A 16,677-nucleotide genomic window follows, 5' to 3' on the forward strand; every position below is an offset into this window, starting at 1 on the left:
GGTTTGAACACATAAAGGATGAGGTGTTGTGGTGATGAATGCATGGGGTTTTGGGGAAAGGAGAGCGCAGAGGTGGACAGGGAGGATGGGGACCATCCCCATCCAAGGTTTTCTGTTAGCTCCCTTCCCTCTGAAAGCAAAGCCACTTCTGTGCCCCGAGAGGAGGGAAAATGGGGGGGGGGGGGGGGGGGGGGGGCGGCCCCCTGGCCGCGCCTACACCTCCTGCATGACATTTTGGAGCCGCAGAGGGGCCGTGCGGGGGAACTTCCCCCGTTAGCCATCCTCTCCCTCGCCGCCCGGCACCCCAGGTGCCGCCAGGGGCGGAGGCGCCGCTGGCTCCCGGCTCTCGCCGAGGGGCGTCGGATGCGGCAGGTGGGAGCGGGACGGGGACGGAGACAGGGACGGGGGTCGGGGATACGGAGAGGGTCGGGGACACGGACAGGGGCAGGGAGTGGGGCAGGGGCGGTTCGGCCCCGGGGGAGGAGGGCAGCGGTTTGGGGAGGTGCGGGGCTCGTTGCCATGGCTCCCTGCAAGCGCAGCCGGAGGAGATACTGATGCCAGTCACGGAGGGACCCCTCTTCCTTCTCGTGGGTGTGGAGCAAGGCTGGGTTTGGCTTTTTTTTTTTTTTTTTTTTTTTTTTTTTTTCTTTTTGGGGTGGAGCGATTAATTTGCAGAGCCGGGACGGGGCTGCGGAGCCGCCACCGCCACCCGCAGCTCCGGCCGCCGCCTCCGAGCCTCCTCCGGCCCCAAGGTAAGGCGGGGGGAGCCGGGCCAAGGGGTGCCGGGGTCAACGGCCCTGCCTCGCCCCCCAAAATCCCGTTATTTGTACGCTGACGCTGCTGCTGCTGCTCCCCGTACCGCGCCCGGTGCTGCTGGGCGGGGAAGAGGCGAGGAGAAGGAGCGGGGCTAAAGGAGCGGGGCGCGCAGGTGCCGGGCTCCGAGCGGAGCCCCCCCGGGCTGCCCCCTCGGAGAAGTTGGGGGGGGTGGAGGGGGGACTGGAGGGTTCCGAGGTCTCGGCTGGGGGGGCTCCTCTCGCTCCCCTTCTCTTTGCGTGGGTTCAAGTTTGCAGCCCGGGTGGCGTCCCTCTGTGCAAGTACTTTGCTCTTTCGTTCTTCTACATTTTTTTTTTTATTATTATTATTATTTTTTCCCATAACGATATGGGCATTTCTTTCTGGAATACCCAAATAATTGCCAATATCTTCAGCGGGTGTTCTTTTTTGGTTTTGGGTGGGGGGGATTTTGTTTTATTTTTTCTATGGGGAATGGTGTGGTTGCATTGCAGCCCACGAGAGCTATAAGAATCTTTAAGCATGTCTATCTTATGCAGTGTGCAGTCAATTAGTGCTCTACGATCAGAGCATCAGTGGTCTCAGCTAGGTTTAGGTCTTCATGATGCAAGGAGATAGTGCTTTCTGTGCTGTTTCCTAATTGTTGGACGCAGTAAGCACCAATAGCCTTTTCACGTATCACTTGTATGATGAACGTTACTCTCTTCATGTTTTGGGGTAGAAAGGAACTAAGCTATGATATGTTGGATAACATTCAGGTGTTCCACCGTAACTCGACAGATATAAACCAAGCATATTTATTCTCAAGCTCAAGCTGGAAATAGTTTTCCTTGAAACACGCTTTTGAAAATTTCACCAGAGACTTGACAGGTAGTATTTTTGTGTGATTGTCAAGGGTTCATTTGATGTGACTGAGTTAAATACATGTTATGCAGCTCTCAGAAATATTGTTCTGTACACAATAAATAACAAATATGAGTGTAGCTTTAGGCCTGAGAAAAGGAGATGGGAAAAACCGTGCACCTTGAGCTGGATATGTGTTTTTTTTCCCCTCTAAGTGAACACATGCAGCCTTGCCCTGATGGAGCTGGGCATGTGCTCCTTTGCCCATTGTTTCCTGTGATGCTGCACCTGGCTTCTACTTACCTGAGGTATTAGAGTGTGGGGCTGCTGCTCTGTTGATACTTTTGTGTTACTTAAAAGTAATGAGTTTTCTTTGTCTTAAACAAACAAACAAACAAAAATCCCATACTCTCCCAATGGATCTTTAAGAAAATACAAGATTCCTGCTAGGTGGTTTCTTTGGTCCTTGCTTGGGCCATGCCACTGCTGTCAGCGAAGTTTGGCTTAGTGAACTGCAAGACCATGTTACATTAAAACGAGGTGCAAAAGACAGCATACCGATGGTACAGGAGGTTCTGGAGTTCCTTCAGGAATATTGCACAGTGTACAAGAAAGTCTCCTTGAATATCTACAGTCAAAACAACTTCAGCAATCCCAGAGTTGCGGAAGTTTTGCCTGAAGTAACACAGCTTTGAAAGCAATTCCTTCTCTAAAATGGTGCAACTTGTTATTGTTTTTATCAAAATAGGAATAAAATGAGCTCTGGATATGAGGCTGAAATAAAGAGACTGTACTTCACTTATATACACTTTGATTACATTTAGCTCTCTGTCCGTAAATGAATGTAATTACTTTGGGCATTTAGTATGTGTTACTCCATTAATTAAACATAATGAATCAAAACATAATACTCCATTTCTTTATCCCAAGAAGAGCAGCAGATAAGCCTTCTTTTAAATGAAGGACTGTCTTATTCACAACATTTATGTTTACTGCAGGTGGCTTGGATTGTAGCCATCTTGTTTGCCAATAAAAATATACTTTATCACTTATGTTTGGAAGGTAAAATGAAAGAAGGTAGATATGCATTATGTAGAATGATGTCATGGACAGCGGCTGGTGAGATAAGGAGGGATTCTCCTGCTTCCCTGGTGGGAGAGGACAGGGACTACTTTAAACATCACTAATTAGTTCAGTTTATCTTGCATGCGTTACAATGCCGTAGTTGGTTAATTATAGCTTTTCCCATTAGCAGTATGTTAAGAATAATGAATTAACATATCACACAGATCAAAAGAACATCTACAAAGTTTATCTTCGAGGAAAAAAAAAAAAAAAAAAAAAGTGTTATTGTGCAGCAGGAAGTCCCCGTGGCTTTCCCAAGGCACAGATTTGTTGGAATTCCTGAGCTGGTTTTCGGTGCCTGATGAATGACTTGAATTGATCCCAAACAAGTGACACTGGAGCTGCTGGTTGCTTAGCAACCCTCCAAGATGCCACAGTTTCTTTTGGTATATTTGTCCAGCAAAGTAGAAATTCCGTTTTGTTAAAGATGTTTTTTTCTGCGAGCACAAAGCTGACCTTATAAAGGCCTTAGATTATGTATAATTAAAAATGATGCATCAGGGCTGAGTCTGGCCAGCAGCATGGGCATGAAGAAAAGAGCAAGAATCTTACTTGTAAACCATCTTCTGGTGTTAATGTGCTCAGTGTTTTATAACAAGATTCAATTGTCCTTTCTCAGTTAGACTTCTGTTTATAAAAAAAAAAAAAAAAAAAAAAATCATCATTACTGGGAGAAGCAAGTCTGACAAAGACACTCATCTACCAACTGCTTTTTGAAGCATTCCCGTCATGCTGACTTGAGATGTGAGATCCTGCAAAGCCTTGTGGGGTCACACCATGATGCATTATGAGTAAATGAAACATAACATGGAACATGGGGCTTGGTTGTTGTCCAACTTGTGTCAGGGCAGCCTGGCACGTCCTGTAGCCCATGGGCTAGGTTGTCCTTGCAGAATAAATTGTGTTCTTAACTTTATTTTATGCAAGGAAGTAATAGGTTTAGTACTCAAAGGGCAGAAGGATGATAAAAGTTACTGTGGTCACGTATCCCCAAAGTACCAATACTGGCTTTAACCATCTTGTGCCAACCTTCATACAGATCATACCTGCTGAATTACACTTTTATTTCAGTAGCTTATTGTTTATTGTTACATTTGGATCCATTTCGGCTGATATCTTAATTCCAGAGTGCACAATGAAGGGGAGTCCTGCAGCTGTCCCATCCTCACTTCTTGTGCTGTGATTTGCTTTAGAGGGAGACTGCACAAACTAATACATCTGGGGTGAATTGAAGGCAGAATATCTGTCTGTTTCAGGGGTTTACTTTGTGCAGGCCAGCTGCTAATGGGCTTTCTTTTGTGTCCTCCCAGTTGAGCTAAAGCAAAACATTTGCAATGTTTATGGGTAGATTTGGGGTTCTTGGCAATATTTTGCCAAGACTGCTCCTTTGAGCTCTGCTATTTGCTAATATACAAATATACAAATATATATATATATATATATATATATATTTTCTGTCTAAAATTGTAACTAAGAAAAAGTATTTCAGGGCTGGGAGAACTGCAGGCTGTCATGGCATTTATTTTTCACATTGGCATTCTGGAAGGTTTCTTTCTCCTTCTTGATAAGAAAAAAGAATCCAGGTTTTTTTCTTGTTCCTAAACAAAGCTTGGGTACTGTATGATCTACCGGCCTGTTGGACTGAAAGAGGATGTGTAGCTGCCGTGTTTGGATCACAGTGATCCAAGTCTCAACTCATTGGTTGCCAACAGTGCTAGGCTAAGATTATTATAGTTCATAATCTTGTACTTCTAACTGCATTTCTAGGCTTTGTCATGTTTCTGGGTGTCTGCTGGGTCCTGTGTTCATCTTGCTCCCAGATGTCCCTCTGGATTCTAGGGGAATGGGTCAATCTGGGTTCTGTAGAACAAGCTGGCCACTCACCACCTTCAATAGCAAGCTATTATCACTAAGAAATAAACATTGTAAGGACTGGGAATTTGTGTTTACAGGGCAAAACATTTACTTTGCAGGGAACAAATATCTGGTGGTGGTGGTGAAGAAGGTGAGAAAGAAGGCAAGATTTTTTATTTATTTTATTTATTTATTTATTTATTTCCTGAGAAAGTTGGCATGTATTTCTTTCCCTCTCTAATTTTCACTCATGGAGTAAATTCCATGCTCCATAGATGTCCATACAATATAAAGGAATACGTCCAACTCATCATCAAGGGCCGGCTAAACTCAGTGGGTAACAGATTGTCACCTCCAGGAAGAGTCGTGAATGCCAAGTGGAAAGCACTTATGTATGTTTTATTGAGGAATTAGAATTGGTCCCAGTAGCTAGAAGTTTTTTAGCATATTTTAAGGTGTGCTTTTAGTTACAGAAAATATATTTTCATATTTTTGAAGAAGTCATATATGGATATTTTTAATATTTCATATTGTTACTTCTGGTATTAAACTTTTGGTCCAGATTTAAGCGCATACGAGCTTATGTTTTTGTTTCTATGTGGCAAAGTCAATGCCTCAAACTCAAGGTGTTTTTTTTTTTTTTATTTTTTATTTTTTCTTTCTTTCTTTCTCTGGGTTAGTGTCCTTGTATCTGTTTTATGCATTGATTTCTGTAAGCACATTTGCATACCCAAATGCTGATTAGTTCATTTTCCATTGCAGTGATTGCCTGTGCATTATAAACAGATGAAAGTATGCGGTGATATTTGGTGCCTTGCGTTTATCCTTCTGGCGGGTCCCAGCACCGCCTGTAAGAAATCCACAGTGCTGGTCACACAGCCAGGGAGATATGTTATTTCTGGGGCTGCAGAATTCCTTAGCAGATGTTTCCTTCTTCCTTCATTACACCTGAATGTATGAAACTCCAAAAAATGCAGACAGAAAACAGTTTATCATAAAAATTAGTATTTGTAATATTGGTATAGATGAAGTGGTGTTAGCTGCTGTGAGTGAGAGCTCCTGGTCCTGTTCCATCTAAGGACGAGATTTATGTTACTTTCTCCATTAGTGTTCATAATTTCTTTTGACCCTTGCTAGCCCTCTCTTTTCTGCACTTACTGAGAAAATTGCCAATTTTTCTTTTCGGGTAGTTTTTTTTTCCTTTTGCCAAGTCAGCAAGCAGATGGGATAATGTGGAGGTGTGGTGGGGATGTGGCTTGGTTAGGGAGGGTGGGGAGGACACCGAGAAGGACAGGGACGGGCCAGCGCAGGTGGGAGCCATCCTCATCTTTGCTCCTGTTGTCCCATGCAGAGGAAGCAGCCATGTCTGGATCTAGGCCTGAGCAGCTGGGTCGAGGTGGAGCCAACGTTTGAGCCCAGGCAGGGCTGCTCCTGTTGGAGAGTGGCTTTTGAGGACGTTATAGACAGATGGCTCCTGGTCTAGCCGTGACTGTGGCAGCGGGCTGGTCGGCCAGGCGCATGCTGAGCTCCCCACAGGCAACCTACAGACAGTGACTTCAGCTGTGGGGAGAAAATTGAGCTTCTCCTTCTCCATCCTGTCCTCTGCAGTGAAGGAGGTACAGAAGGGTGACCTTGGAGTTGCTGCCAGCCTCACAGCCACCAAGGGGTGGCCACAAGCACTGCCTGCAGGGCTCGGCAGCTACTTGGAGGAGAGGAGAGGAGAAGGCTGCCTTCAAGGGTGCGTTACTGCAGCCTCACAGTGTGTTTGAAAAATGCATCGTTTGGTTGTGCCCTGTGTAGTACAGTATTAAAACTGCTGGAAACCTGCAACAGCATTTCAGTAAATAATGGCTGCTGCCATTGCCCTATCCCTAGTGTTTGAAATGGAATTAGTCCTGGTGAAAGATCACTCTGCTTATAGGGAAAATAAAATTATTATTCCAGGGCAGATTTTTTTTTCTCCCCATGGAATATACCATAACAATGCCTTCAGCTAACAAAAGTGATCAACTCGGTGGCTTTTATTTATAAACTTTTTTTATTATTATTATTTTTGGTTTACTGTAATGGGAGGATCATTACTAATAACGGATTGTCTGTAGGTTTTGGAGCACCTACAAAATCAGTCTCTCACCCAGCCTGGCATGTCCGTCATTACTAAAATCCTTCTCCCTGTGGTGCTGTGGCTGTTTGTGTTGGATGATACAAGGTTGTGTGCACACTTGCACCCGCACTTCTTTGCTTAATTTGCTGGGTTTACATCTGCAAATGCAAAATACCCCCAAACCACAACATGGTTGCTGATTTCAATGAACTTATTAACTAGAATGGAGGTTAATGCTCACCTATTTTGCTGAATAGGGGTTTTATGCTATTTCTTTGTGTTATTATTATTTTTTTTTTTTCATATTCCTCCACCAACTACATTGTTCTAATAAAATTTCACGGTAGACCATAGATTTTTACAGGATTTCTATTTTGCCCGGACTGAGTTAGAGGTGGTCCCATGTGATCTTGGTCACGAGATGCTTTTCCATCTGAGTAACCTGTATGGTATGCTTTCTTCATATGAGTTCTGTTTAAGTGTTGATCAAAAACATAGTTAGTTTGGTAATCAAAATCCAAAATACTTTGAAATAAAAATTCATTTTGTTAGATATGGACAGAAAAAAAATAACACAGTACTGAACTGATGGTATTTGTACTAATGGATGATATTATTTTCTTAAGAAAATATTAAAATAAACCCCTGCTACACTGGGGTGACTTCTGGGATTAATATCACACAGAAACCAATGGTGAAGTCATGGCGCCACGGAAATAGATGGTCAAACTCCCCCTGACCTCAGCAGAGTCAGGTTTTTGTCCCAGGAGTGATGAAAATCTAATTTACAACCTAACCAGTTGGAGAAATAGGCGTAATGGCTCGGATCCTTGACTGATATAAATGACCGTGGTTGGGCTGGGGCTGATTGAGTTACGCTGTCTGCCACCACCTGGGCCTCTGGAGGATGGTGTCAGACATCCGTGTGGTCTTGCTGTGCCCATCAGCCCTGCCGCAACAGGCTGTGTGTGCGGGTAAACAAACGTATGGTGAGCTTTAATGCAGTATCTCCTGTCAAGTGGTGTACTCTTGTCCCACGTTTTGACTGGAAACAAATAACCAGCAGACAGTAATGACTATTTCTGTTTCCTGAGTCATACAAGTTACAAATGTTGTGCCATAAGCTAGAAGGTAGTAGTGATTAAAGGACCGTCCCGGGCAGACCAACCGGAGGCATGCCTACTGTACTCAATGTGTAGGACTGCCACTGAATGCCACAGTAATTGCTCAGGCTTTGCTACCTGCGTGATGAATGCCTCTTTTGATTTTTGATGGGATGAAGCTGGATTTAGGCTTTCACTTAAATCTGGGATTTTGATCATCTCTGATTATCGTGTTGAATTGCAGCGTCCCTGCTATTTGTGTCTCTGCAGCATGCAGCAATGATTGTACCTGCACTGCTAGCAGGTGTTGTCAGGTGATACCTGCCCAAACCGTGCTGACCTGCTGCCAAGCACTAGGAGCTTCCTGCTGCGTCCCAGGGGACTGCTGAGAATTGAGATCTGCTCGAGTTGCATTATAGCACCCTGCTTTATTAAAGATAAAGTGCAGAGGCTGGGGTGGCACCAGAAAGTAATACAGCCTGCCTCGCTGTGCAGCCAGCCTCAGAAAAGGAAGTTTCTCCAACTTACTTCCACATGTTCAGGATCCTGCCTTTCTGAGTGTTGTAACTAATTATCCTGCTAGTGCAGCAAATCTTCATTGTGAGCCCTTCCTGCTGTCAGGCATCTCTGCAGTGAAACCTCACATAATTCCATAGCGTAACAAGATGAAAATCTCATCTTTGGTGCATAAAAATTATGCCTCAGCATTTATAAGGAAAACAAGGAAAACATCAGGCAACAAGGGCTATTCACAAATTTTGATGCAACAAACATCAAGGGCTATTCACAAATTTTATCATGTGTATCACCAAAAAAAAAAAAAAAAAAAAAAAAGGAAGAACAATATATTCAGCAGACAAGCGGCATTCTCTGTATAAACCTGCTCCACTGTCATCCTCCAAAATGTATGCTAAGCTTGTCTGTGCACAAAGCTCCTTGTAATGGGTCATGGTTTGACCAAATTTTTTATCCTTGTGTTGCTATAGAAAGGAGTACTACATTTTTCAGTGTTATTTGTATAATGCACTTACTGAAAAGAATAACGTATGCAAAGCTTTGAAGCTCAGGCAGCAGCAATCCATTTAACCATTTATAGTTTTATGTTTCTTATAATCCCTGAATCCAAATGTCCCTAGAGAGCGAATGGGCCATTAAAATAAAATTAGACCTTTAAATTAAATGGATTTAAATTCACTCCTTTACGTACTTTGTTGTTGTTGTTGTTCTGCCTGAATGAGATATTACCTCAGTAATTGAACTGTAACTTTCCTACAGGTAAATAGTGTCAGACAGCTGATATTCCAAATGCTTCACCGCTTTAGGGTTGTGCGGTGCTAATATGGCAATTTGCAGCACACCTTTGAGAGGAGACATGTCCAGTCCACTTAGGATCACTGACTGCTGGGCTGGAGCTTGAGCTCAATTACTGTCTGGTACTCAACGCGCTTCTGGAGTGGGGACTCTCAAGGATGCTGTGGGGCGAGGAAACCCATCCCTGGCAAAGCTAGGGAGGATTAATTGGGCTGGGTGGATGGAAGTGGTGCTGGAAGAGGCAAGGCTGATCAAAGGGATGACATGTCTATCAGAAGGCCTTTTTTAGTATCTTTGGAAAAGATAGTGATGCATCGTACAAGGATGCAAAAGTATTTTTGGCTCTGTTACTAATGTGAGAAGGATCGTGGACAGCTTTCACTAGGGATAAACACTTCCAAATCAGGTGGTAGAAATACCAGTTATCCAAGAACCGCGTGCGTGAGCTGAAGGGACCTCCTGCTCTCCGATATTGACTTCTTGTGTGTCATGGTGCAGGAACACTGGAGGAGCGGGGGTACAAAGAAAGCAGAATGAGGTAGGGGATGGTCAATCCCAGAAAAATTGTGGAAAAGTTGACAAAGGACTGAATTAATATGTAGTTTAGAGAGGGAATTAAAATCAGTCAGTACAGCTTTCTGGCTATTCCTGATGAATAGGGTACAGGTAACTTTTCCAGGTGTTAGGTTTGGTATCTCATGAAATTTCAGTTCAAAAATAAATAAATAAAATTTGAGTATGTAGTACTAGCAGTGCTCCCATTTAATGGATTAAGATTCAGCCAACAAAGCTGAAACGGTATTTGTCCATGGGGATTTCCTAATGAAAGATGTGTGCTTTTAGTGCAGTTGCACTGAAAAGAGAACTGGTCCTGAATCTGTTTAACATCTTTATCAATAGTCTCAACATAAAAATTAAATGACTGCTGCCAAAGATGTGGATGAGGCAATATTAAGAGTGTGAAAATAAGAAGTTACAAGGGGATGGCTGGCAAGCATTTCCTCCTACTCCCATCCTCCCACGGGCCCAAGTCAAATGAACATGCTGGGGGTGTGTATCTGTGAGACAAGTCACCCTGGCAGGGCATGGAGGGGTCATAACGGATGAAGAAAGATGATTTCCCAATGAGATGCTATGGCTGAAGTACCAGTGGGACCCTTTGACATAAGAGCTGCACTTGTAAGCATGATTTTTATCCAATAACATGAGAATACTGGAAGGCGATGACCAGTTTTAGTGTCAACAGTTTTTAGAAGTTTACAAAATTGAGAAGTCAAGAAAATAGCCACAGTATTGATTTGAAGAGTGGAGAAAATTCCCTGCAGTGAGAGATTTAGAGGGCTAAATCTGCTTAGCTCATCAAAAAGAGGATTGAGAAGGGACTTGATTACAGGGACAAGTATTTTCATGAGGAAGGCATACCCTGTTTTTTAATCAAGAAGAGAAAAGAATAATAAGATCCAATTGCTGGAAGCTGGAGGCAGACAATTTCAAATTAGACTTTAAACACAAATTTTCATCCGTGATTAACCGCTGGAATGCACTATGATGTGCTCAAATCAAGACTGGATATCTTGTGTGATAGGATCAGTCAAATACAGGTTACTGGATATAATTTGCAGGCAATAAGGAGAAGTACAGAAGGGTGTAAATGCCTTAAAATCTGTGGGCATTGAAAGGGCAATCACATAGAGTTAAGCAAAAAGGAAGAACATACACATGAAGTATAAAAAAGAGAAATGGAACCAAAGGAAGGACAAAGAGATGATTTTTTTTTTTTTTTTTTTGAAAAGAGTGAATTCTTTTCTGAATTTGGGAGCATGTGTCACAGCAAAGTGAGTTTTGGCATTGGAAACACCTTGAACATTGGCAGTGCTGGAGTCATCTGTTTCATAGTCAAATTTTGGATTCTCTGCTTTGTTAATGATGATGGAGAAACCTCCTACTTGTCATTTGGGCTCTTGGCACTGCTGCCTCCCTATTCTGCTGCTATGAGAGTTGACAGCAGAATCAACTTTGTTTAGACGTGATGGAGCTGAGGGCCATTTCCCACCACAAGAGCCCCGCAGTGTTCCCCAGGAGTGAAGGGTATGTCAGGGATTGCCTGGGCTGCGGCACACTTCACCTTATCAGCAGCAAGCTGTCACTGTGGTCTCTTGTGTGCCCTTCAGTTTATTGACATGAATGTTATACGTTTAAAAGGGTCTTTTAAATGCTTTTAAAAGAATCCCGTTTTTGTACCATTAAAACAAATTCTTGTGAAATCCAGCAGGGAAACCTATGCAGTCTCAGCTATCTTTGATGTGTAGCATCTTTATGTTTGTTTGTCCTCATGAAATAGTTTAAAAATATCAGCAATTGTCTTCTTTTTCCAGAGAAGTAAAGCTTGTTTCACAATGCCTGATAACTGGGTAATCATTAATTTAAATGTCATATTGTGTTTCTTCTGTGAGAAAGTGAAATGATTGAGTCAAGATCATGGTTTGGGCATGTTTACTGCTCAAATGCAGTTTTTCCCTCTGGACCTATAGCTATAATGGAAGTGAAACAGGTGCTGTAAAGGTTGTAAGTCACTTTGCTGTTGTGGAAGCTTTTTAGCCAGGACTGAAAATAGCTTTTCTGGAAAAATATTCATAACTGCTGTCTTACATCCACAGTAGGAAATATCGCTGTACTTGTTATGCAGAGATAGCTTGCATATGTTATTTTTTACAACTCTGTCACAAAGCTATTACTTTTGTTAAGCAACATTTCCTATACTGCTTTAGGATTTGAAGATAATAATTATTCCGGGACTTTTTCAATGGAAGTTAGCAACATGTTTCCTCTGCACTGTTTAACAGAAGCATAAACTCTTGGTGACCAATTAGGGCATTGACCCTCAGAGAGCTGCAGGTAACTTATTAATTTTGACCTTCTATGGCTGTAAACATTTCACATTGCCAGAAATATTGAATAACAATTTTCTTACTTCTGGGCCGGAGTGTGGGTATCTTCTGGACTGTACTAAAACCTGGACTTATTATGGTAACATTCTCCTTGGAATGAACAGGATGGCTAAATTGTAAGAAACAGTTTTCTTGGGGGAAAAATATCATGCAAGAATGTCCTTACTACCTGTAATAATCGACTAACTGGGCAGTAATTATTCCAAAATACTGTTGGAAGTATATTGACCTTGACAATCATTTTCTTTTTCAAATGGGCATCTGAATAATTGTCTTTGCCTAAGGATTCCCTAGAAGCTGTTCTCAAATCAGAGCGGCACTTCAGAGTTCAGCTCACGACATTGTGACATCCATTAGGAACAGAGAGAGGTAGGAATTACCCTATTCAATCCGATTAAAGATCTAATTAACTTAGAAACCTATCTCTGTTAGTAACTAGTACTAGATGACTCAACATCCTGGAGGAAAAAGAAAAAAAGAAAAAAAGAAAAAAAAACACTTTTCCTTCTTCCCTCCTCCCCTAAACTCCCTTTATAACATTTAAGGAACAATGCATTCTTTGGAGAAGTTTTTCCCTCTTACTGAGCACTTGCTGTTTGACTTCCATTCTGAAACATGAGATCAATAGCCCTTAAATTCTTATCCTGCCTTGTGAAAGTATTATTAGCACTTCAAACATCTAATCACTTTCCTAAACACGATGACAATATTTTGTTGGAGGGTTCATAGAGTTAATTACTTATTATGATTTTCTTTCCCACTTTAAATTTGCTCTCTCTTAATACCAGCATGATAATTAAAGTGATTGTTTGACCTTATTTCACCTGTTTTCATATATACCTATATGGGTCTGTAATGTTCATTCCTTGAAACATTTTATAGGTCCATGAAATATTAACTGAAAATTCTTGGCAATTTTTGTCATTCCTTTCTTTAATATTTTCTTTAATTGGGATCTGTTTGGTATTTTCTATAATTCCTTGAATGACCTGTGAATGCAATTATACTTACTGTCAAAGGTAAGAATATATTAGCAGTAGATCTAAATTGCTAATTTTGCACCATACTTATTTTTAGTATTTTCTAATGTATTCTGTACACAGCCTCCTATCTCAGTTACATTTTGACCACCTTGGCCTACTAAGCACATGCTTTTTATTGAAGGATTTTTTTATTTTTAAAAATATATATACATTTATTTATTTTGAAAAAAAAAAAAAATAATAATAATAGAAGCACACTCCTTTTTCAGCCTTCTGTAAGCCAGGGGCTATTTGGTGAATTTAATTTTAGTTAAATGAAATGAAAGAAATCTATTATGATTCTGGGAAAATCTCATGTTTCAAATCAAAAGTCATTTCCAAATGTAGGGGTTGGAAATTAATGTCTCCCTGGGTAGGTGATCCTGTAACTGCCTCCTGCAAGGTTTCTCAGTTTCTTTCAAACCAAATGTCCTGGCCGTTTCTTCAGACAGTGCTGTTGTGGATAAGCACTATAATATAAGGATAAGTGGATAAGGTGTTAAGATGATACTGTGGATATAGACACAATATAGATATATAGACACAATTACTTAAACTGATTACTGATTAGGTATGGTTTTCCATGGACTTATTTAAACATCCTGGCATTTCATGAAAAAAGAAAACAGTTTGGGAGGAAGCAGGTCTTCACAACATATGTGTTTTTCCAAGCTGTTTTGTGCAATGGGCAATAGCTTTTGCCTTAGGCTCTTGAATATGATATTACTTCATCTTCCTGGAAAGTAATCGGAGTACTGGCAGCGTTTGATGAGACTGGGAGGAAAACAAACAAAAATGAGGAAGCTCAATATGGAGGGTATCAGTTCTTTAGATTTATTCTGGAGACATGAATTTTGGGACTTGAAATTATCCATCTGTAATGTGTGTGTCTGCGTGCGTATATGTACACAAGTGCATGTACGACTATTTATATAGGTATATAGTTCCTATCTTTGTCTTGTGCAAGCACCTGGGAAGTGCTGGAAAGTCCATATGCTAATGTTTGCTCCTTCCTAATATCTAATAGCTATGTCTCCACAGCTATGGAGAAGTGATTCAGTTTTCCTGTATTTCGGGGTGTTGCCTTTATCTGGGGGTTCCTCCCTGTAGAATAGTAACTTCCTTGTATTTGGCTGCAGAACCTTGCCATGGCAGATGTTATGACTCAGAGCATACGAGAAGATTCAGACTGCTATTTTTTTTGCCTTTTTTTTTTTTTTTTTTTTTTTCATAAGTGGCTTGCCCCCAGGCATGTTTTGACAGGGGAGATATCATTTCAAATTAGAATGTGAATGTGGAGGCTTTCCAAAGCTACAAATTGCAGAGATTTCTCAGCATGACTCAAAGAAAAAAAAAAAAAATGTTGTGCTTGCTGATGGTTTTCTGTGCTGGGGGTTATTGCTGCAGTGTAGCTCTGGCGGTTAAAACTGTAGTTTATTGCTTTGTTACAGATTTGGACACGAGAGGCAGTGTCCACAACTGATCTGCTTTGGTTTCATTCTCTTAATAACCACTTTCCTTCAAGCACTTGCTGCTTTGACCACTTCTGTTAATTTTTTTCCTCATTGGTTTCACAGACACCAATGGGTAGAAATTGCGAAAGTACTGAAATACTAGTTTTGATCAAGAAATATAAGGGAAGAGGAGTGGGGGGGGGGGAGGGGGGGGAATGAGGAGAAAGATGAAATTATGTGAAAATTGTATTAGGCTGAACAAATGTGTGAAGGAAATAGTGAATGGGTCTGGGCTGGAATCAGCAAGGGATTCTCAGCCTTTCCAATGCCTCCTTTTGGCAGCCCCCAGAAATTATAGAGGAAAGTCATTGTGTTTCAAGAAAGCAAACCTTGGGATAGTTTCAAGGTTTATGGGATTGGAAGAGAAGGAAGAAGGGAAGGCTTTTGTGAAGAAAAACCACAAGTAGGTTAGATAGGTCAAGATGTATATATTAATATTTGATAAAAGTAAAACATTGCCTTTGTAAGCATCATCAAAGCCAACTCGGAAGAGGTGTTTTTTCACCAACCCAAAGACATGAGGGATCTGTCTGTTTCATGTATGCCCTGTGAGATCCTTGACCACTAGCTGATTCCTGAGCTTCTCACTATTTCATGAGCCATTGAATTTCTTCCAAAGCCTATCAGCTCCTTCTCCTTCTAATAATAAGAAAAAAAAAAAATGGAAGATGTTAGTGGAAGAGCTAAAGAGAGCCTGTCATTGATTAACCAAGGAAAAGAGTCACTGCCATGTGTGAGCATGTAAAAATAATACAGTCAGCAGGTGGGTGAGTGAGCATCTCGCTGCCTTCAGCTAGGCTGGGGTTGTGATCAGTGGCTAAAAAGCTCATTTTCCATACTTGTCTTAAATGGTCAGGTAAATCTGCAGCATCAGCAAGCTAAAGATATTTTTAAGATGACAAATAAGTTGATCTGAAAGCAGGCAATTCAGAGGATGCTCCCTGCTGAAGACTGCCAGAGGACTTTGCAGAAAGATGATTGCTTTTCTCCCTTTTTTGAAAGGGGAGCAGTGCGATGAGGAGAGGAATTCCTTTGATACTGTGTTTTTTGCCCTATTTCAGAAAAATTAACAGAGGGAACATCTGTAGTTCTGAATACCATCCTGTGAGCTATTGGTGTCTGTGATGTGTCTGACTTTTGAAGTGAGAGACCTTAATACTCCTTAACACTCCAGGCCTTTCTAGCAGTTTAAAGTTTTTCCTGAGTTTAAGAGAAAACTTTTTTTATTATTATTATTTTTTATTTTTAATGAATTGAAAGAAAGGGAAAGAAACCTTGATTCCTTGCCCAAATCTCTGGGTTTATGGCACAGTCTTCATGAAGGTTTGGGAGCAATTTTGCATTGTTTGAGGCTGGCACCCTTTGAGTGGGTTCTGGCTCTCTGACTACATTATCTGCCCTTGAGCTTGTCTTTTGTTCTTCTTGAGCTTGTCTTTTGTTCTTCGCACCTTTAGCCTCATTTTCAATTTTTGTTCTGACAAATTCTGAAAAATTCTGACAATCCTGACTGTGGCATTTTGGTGTTAGTGCCGTGTCAGTAAAAGGATCAAGGACCCTCATCCATGGGGTCCTTGGATGAGCTTGGATGGGGTCCATGGAGAGCTTCCAAGAATAAATCACTCTTCTCCATGTAGACTCCTGGAAAACAGTGGCAGAGCTGCGCTTTTTTGTAAGCAGGCAGGATCTGGCCCGCTGCCTTAGCCCCAAGGTCCGTGCGTTGTTGTGGCCCATTTTCGGAGACGTGGACATTTGCTTCCTTTGTGTCACCATGTTCACAAGGTTTTTTTCTTCTGTGCTGAGATGCAGCATAGGAAGGGAAGAGGAGTGAACTCTGATAGGTTTAACCCGTAATAAGTCTGATGTCCTCAGGGAGAACGGAGATTAAAGAGCCAAAATTCTCTGGGAGATTGTCACTCGCCTAATGATGATAGTCGCCTATGGCAGTTAGGGATGATATGGCTGATACTTAGCAGGGGTTGTGAACCAATTAGTCTGCTCAACAAAATACTTGGTCCATTGGGTGCAAATGTTAGGAATATTTATAGGGCTGGCTATAGATTC

The 16,677-nt window shown here is 41.6% G+C and overlaps 1 protein-coding gene across 8 annotated transcripts in view; it reads left to right on the top strand.

Moving 5' to 3' along the window:
• The first annotated feature begins 227 nt into the window (after positions 1-227).
• Positions 228-16,677, top strand: part of CHL1 (cell adhesion molecule L1 like) — a 124,267-nt gene continuing 107,817 nt past the window's right edge. For 3 of the 8 annotated variants that reach the window (XM_035337445.1, XM_035337452.1, XM_035337448.1), the window contains exon 1: positions 560-752. The gene's annotated coding sequence lies outside the window, so the exon portion shown is untranslated. Of the gene's footprint in view, positions 373-558; positions 753-16,677 lie in introns of those variants that run through there. The other 5 variants (XM_035337446.1, XM_035337450.1, XM_035337454.1 and 2 more) reach the window with 3 other exon arrangements.

Source organism: Oxyura jamaicensis, chromosome 12, assembly GCF_011077185.1.
Source record: "Oxyura jamaicensis isolate SHBP4307 breed ruddy duck chromosome 12, BPBGC_Ojam_1.0, whole genome shotgun sequence".
Classification (NCBI taxonomy): Eukaryota; Metazoa; Chordata; class Aves; order Anseriformes; family Anatidae; genus Oxyura; species Oxyura jamaicensis.